This window comes from Mizuhopecten yessoensis, unplaced genomic scaffold (genome assembly GCF_002113885.1).
Source record: "Mizuhopecten yessoensis strain PY_sf001 unplaced genomic scaffold, ASM211388v2 scaffold255, whole genome shotgun sequence".
In the NCBI taxonomy this organism is placed as follows: domain Eukaryota; kingdom Metazoa; phylum Mollusca; class Bivalvia; order Pectinida; family Pectinidae; genus Mizuhopecten; species Mizuhopecten yessoensis.
This window is the reverse complement of record NW_018403455.1, coordinates 231312-237996: the sequence shown is the minus strand read 5'-3', so window position 1 is coordinate 237996 and position 6685 is coordinate 231312.

Below are 6685 nucleotides of genomic sequence, written 5' to 3'. Positions count from 1 at the left end.
ACAAACATACTGTTAACATACACACATACTGTTAACATACAAACAAACTGTTAACATACACATATATTGTTACCATACAAACATACTGTTACTATACAAACATACTGTTAACATAAAAACATACTGTTAACATACACACATACTGTTAACATACACACATACTGTTACTATTTACTATACAAACATACTGTTAACATACACACATACTGTTAACATACAAACATACTGTTAACATACACACATACTGTTACCATACAAACATACTGTTAACATACATACATACTATTAACATACAAACATACTATTACGATACAAACATACTGTTACTATACAAACATACTGTTACTATACAAACATACTGTTACTATACAAACATACTGTTACTATACTAACATGCTGTTAACATACAACCAAACTGTTAACATTCTAACATACTGTTACTATACAAACATACTGTTACTATACTAACATGCTGTTAACATACTTTTAAATGTCCTGTGTTGTTGCAGACCTAAGCAGGAACCTCAGGAAGTGTAAGTAAGATGGGAACTTTGATTTGTTTTTGCACAATACAATCCTCACTAATCAGGTTGAATGTGGATGTAGAACTGAACATAATGACATTGTTGTAAAAACTATTTGCCTGACTTGAAGTGTGTTCATGTGTGACATAACATATAGTTCTTCTATTTTATTGTTCCTAAATCTTTTGTGTTTTTAATATATTGAAATATATATCAAGTGATTGTGAAATTATCATACAAAATAACATGGTAGTATGTTTGTACATGTGTAAATTTACTGACAGTATATATGTATATGTACATGTGTAGCTAGTTTATATACATAGTGTAAATTTACTGACAGTATATATGTACATGTGCATGTGTAGCTAGTTAGGGTACATAATATAAATTTACTGACTGTATATATGTACATATGCATGTGTAGCTTGTTAGGGTATATAATATAAATTTACTGACAGTATATATGTACATATGCATGTGTAGCTAGTCAGGGTACATAATATAAATTTACTGACAGTATATATGTGCATGTACATGTGTAGCTAGTTAGGGTACATAATATAAATTTACTGACTGTATATATGTACATATGCATGTGTAGCTTGTTAGGGTATATAATATAAATTTACTGACAGTATATATGTACTTATGCATGTGTAGCTTGTTAGGGTACATAATATAAATTTACTGACAGTATATATGTGCATGTACATGTGTAGCTAGTTAGGGTACATAATATAAATTTACTGACTGTATATATGTACATATGCATGTGTAGCTTGTTAGGGTATATAATATAAATTTACTGACAGTATATATGTACTTATGCATGTGTAGCTTGTTAGGGTACATAATATAAATTTACTGACAGTATATATGTATATGTACATATACATGTGTAGCTAGTTAATGTACATAATATCTGACAGTATATATGTACATGTGAATCTAGTTAATGTTCATAATATATGTTTACTGACATTATATATGTATATGTACATGTGTAGCTAGTTAGGGTACATAATGTAAATTTACTGACAGTATATATGTACATGTGAATCTAGATAATGTTCATAATATATATTTACTGACAGTATATATGTATATGTGTATGTGTAGCTAGTTAATGAACAGAATATAAATTTACTGACAGTATATATGTACATGTACATGTGTAGCTAGTTAATGTACATAATGTATATTTACTGACAGTATATATGTACATGTACATGTTGTGTAGCTAGTTAATGTACATAATATAAATTTAATGACAGTATATATGTATATGTACATGTGTAGCTATTAAATGTACATAATATAAATTTACTGACAGTATATATGTGCATGTACATGTGTAGCTAGTTAGGGTACATAATATAAATTTACTGACAGTATATATGTGCATGTACATGTGTAGCTAGTTAGGGTACATAATGTAAATTTACTGACAGTATATATGTATATGTACATGTGTAGCTATTAAATGTACATAATATAAATTTACTGACAGTATATATGTGCATGTACATGTGTAGCTAGTTAGGGTACATAATGTAAATTTACTGACAGTATATATGTACATGTGAATCTAGATAATGTTCATAATATATATTTACTGACAGTATATATGTATATGTGTATGTGTAGCTAGTTAATGAACAGAATATAAATTTACTGACAGTATATATGTACATATGCATGTGTAGCTTGTTAGGGTACATAACATAAATTTACTGACAGTATATATGTGCATGTACATGTGTAGCTAGTTAGGGTACATAATGTAAATTTACTGACAGTATATATGTATATGTACATGTGTAGCTATTAAATGTACATAATATAAATTTACTGACAGTATATATGTATTTGTACATGGGTAGCTAGTTAATGTACATAATATAAATTTACCAACAGTATATATGTACATGTGTAGCTAGTTAGGGTACATAATATAAATTTACTGACAGTATATATGTACATGTGTAGCTAGTTAATGTACATAATATAAATTTACCAACAGTATATATGTACATGTGTAGCTAGTTAATGTACATAATATAAATTTAATGACAGTATATATGTATATGTACATGTGTAGCTATTAAATGTACATAATATAAATTTACTGACAGTATATATGTATTTGTACATGGGTAGCTAGTTAATGTACATAATATAAATTTACTGACAGTACAAATGTACATGTACATGTGTAGCTAGTTAGGGTACATAATATAAATTTACTGACAGTATATATGTACATGTGTAGCTAGTTAGGGTACATAAAATAAATTTACTGACAGTATATAATTATGTACATGTGTAGCTAGTTAGGGTACATAATATAAATTTCCTGACAGTATATATGTGCATGTGTAGCTAGTTAATGCACATGATGTAAATTTACTGACAGTATGTATGTATATGTACATGTGAAGCTAGTTAATGTACATAATATAAATTTACTGACAGTATATATGTACATGTGTAGCTAGTTAATGTACATAATGTAAATTTACTGACAGTTATATGTATATGTACATGTGTAGCTAGTTAATGAACATAATGTAAATGTACTGACAGTATATATGTACATGTGAAGCTAGTTAATGTACATAATATAAATTTACTGACAGTATATATGTACATATAAATGTGAAGCTAGTTTATGAACATAATGTAGATTTACTGACAGTAATATATGTACATGGACTTGTGTAGCTAGTTAATGTACAAAATGTAAATTTACTGACAGTATATATGTACATGTGTAGCTAGTTAATGTACATAATATATATTTACTGACATTATATATGTATATGTACATGTGTAGCTAGTTAATGTACATAATGTAAATTTACTGACAGTATCTATGTTCATGTGAATCTAGTTAATGTACATAATATAAATTTACTGACGGTATATATGTATATGAACATGTGTAGCTAGTTAATGCACATGATGTAAATTTACTGACAGTATATATGTACATGTACATGTGTAGCTAGTTAATGTACATAATATATATTTTAGGACAGTATATATGTATATGTTCATGTGTAGCTAGTTAATGTACAAAGTGTGAATTTACTGATAGTATATATGTATATGTACATTTGTAGCTAGTTACGGTACATAATGTAAATTTACTGACAGTATATATGTACATGTACATGTGTAGCTAGTTAATTTACATAATATAAATTTACTGACAGTATATATGTATATGTACATTTGTAGCTAGTTGCGGTACATAATGTAAATTTACTGACAGTATATATGTACATGTAAATCTAGTTAATGTACATAATATAAATTTACTGACAGGATATATGTACATGTACATGTGTAGCTAGTTAATTTACATAATATAAATTTACTGACAGTATATATGTATATGTACATGTGTAGCTAGTTAGGGTACATAATGTAAATTTACTGACAGTATATATGGACATGTGTAGCTAGTTAATGTACAAAATGTAAATTTACTGACAGTATGTATGTACATGTGAATCTAGTTAATGTACATAATATATATTTACTGACAGCATATATTTATATGTACATGTGTAGCTAGTTAATGCACATAGTGTAAATTTACTGACAGTATATATGTATATGTACATGTGTAGCTAGTTAGGGTACATAATGTAAATTTACTGACAGTATATATCTACATGTACATGTGCATGTGTAGCTAGTTAATGTACACAATGTACATTTACTGACAGTATATATGTATATGTACATTTGTAGCTAGTTAATGCACATAATGTAAATTTACTGACAGTTTATATGTACATGTGTAGCTAGTTAATGTACATAATGTAAATTTACTGACAGTATATATGTACATGTGTAGCTAGTTATTGTACATTATATAATTTAACTGACAGTTTTTATGTGCATGTGTAGCTAATTAATGTACATAATATATATTTACTGACAGTATATATGTATATGTGTAGCTAGTTAATGTACATAATGTATACTTACTGACAGTATATATGTATATATACATGTGTAGCTAGTTAATGTACATAATGTATATTTACTGACAGTATATATGTATATGTACATGTGTAGCTAGTTAATGTACATAATATATATTTACTGACAGTTTATATGTACATGTGTAGCTAGTTAATGTACATAATGTAAATTTACTGACAGTATATATGTATATGTACATGTGTAGCTAGTTAATGTATATAATATATATTTACTGACAGTATATATGTATATGTGTAGCTAGTTAATGTACATAATGTAAATTTACTGACAGTATATATGTACATGTGTAGCTAGTTAATGTACATTATATAAATTTACTGACAGTCTATATGTGCATGTGTAGCTAGTTAATGTACATAATGTAAATGTACTGACAGTATATATGTATATGTACATGTGTAGCTAGTTAATGTACATAATGTAAATGTACTGATAGTATATATATGTACATGTACATGTGTAGCTAGTTAATGTACATTATGTAAATTTACTGACAGTATATATGGACATGTGTAGCTAGTTAATGTACATAATGTAAATGTACTGACAGTATATATGTACATGTGTAGCTAGTTAATGTACATAATGTAAATGTACTGACAGTATATATATATATGTACATGTGTAGCTAGTTAATGAACATAATGTAAATTTACTGACAGTATATATATGTACATGTACATGTGTAGCTAGTTAATGAACATAATGTAAATTTACTGACAGTAATATATGTATATGTGTAGCTTAGAAAGTTAAGGATGTTATCCTCAGAGAAGTCAAAAACTTCCTGTATTATTTTTTTTTTCTTATGTTCAATTTTGGAAAAAATAGTTAATGGCATAGAAAAAAGTGCAAAACAAATTATATGTCCATGTTTTCATTTTGTAAATTATGATCGTTCAAAGATACCAATTTAACATCATAATATGTGATTTTAGATGATTTGTTTTTGGTTTTGACCATTTGCAGAACAAATTCATATTATATCTTCCAAATATGTTATGAGATATGTATGAATGTTTGCAGAATCGATAAAAACAGTATTTATTTTTAAATTGCAAAAGTAAAAATTCTTCTTACTCAGAAAGGCTATCTAAGTTACCCGGTCCTATCCCTTTATTTTTTATGAAAAATACAATTTTTTTCACCAACATTTTTGCAGTTTTAGCAGCTTGATATACCATAAAAAGTGCTTCAGTTACGCTAAGTAGGCCCAAAAAATATACTATTAATATTTTATTTTCTGCTTTGTTGCATATATTTTTCATCATATTGCATATAACAAAGTTTTACAGCAAAACTGAACTTGCTACAACTAAAAATGGCAACACAATGGCGACTAAAGTGATCAATCTAGTGTCATAAACAGTGAAATTCTTGTAAAAAAAAGTTCTATAAATAACAGGCATCTACTTTTTGACACATTTTTCGGGTGCATGTTTGCTACAGTTGAGTGACCGCACAACGCACCAAAAATAGCCACACAAGTGCGCACAACTGTGCGATTTAACAATCATTTGCCCCGTTGTGCGCTTCTCTCCGCACAACTGTGCAATTTGGTACAATTTGTAGATCAATATTACGTAATGACAAAAAATACGGAAAGCTTGTATGCAATAATGTACACTGTATATATCATTGTAATTTCTCATCACAATAATCAAGATTATGTACAATTTTACAATGTGTGTTACACAGTATTACAGCGAATGTTAGGCTGTCAAGAACGGGTTTGGCTCCAAGGTAACAGAACAGGTAAATAACAATTTCATGAGTGACCTGATCTGTGCCTGACACATAGAGCTGATAGGCGATACCGTAATGATACTGTATGACCATACTGAATAGTATTTGGTATTTTCATTCGTTCACCTTAACCTGGGTTTTCACACCCCTGGCCTTAACCGACGAGTTACGTAAGTGCCCCGGGCGGGGGAAAACTACGGTCCAGGTACAAAGTGGTTATTTTCATTTTAGTAATAATTACCATAACTTTAGTATGCATATACAATACCTACACCCATCTTTGTAGCCCAAAAACAAAAGATTCAAATATCCGGACCTCCCTACCGTGACGTAACCCATACCTTGACAACAAAGCCACAGAGTGATCTCCCTTCCTCTTCCTTTTATGGCGC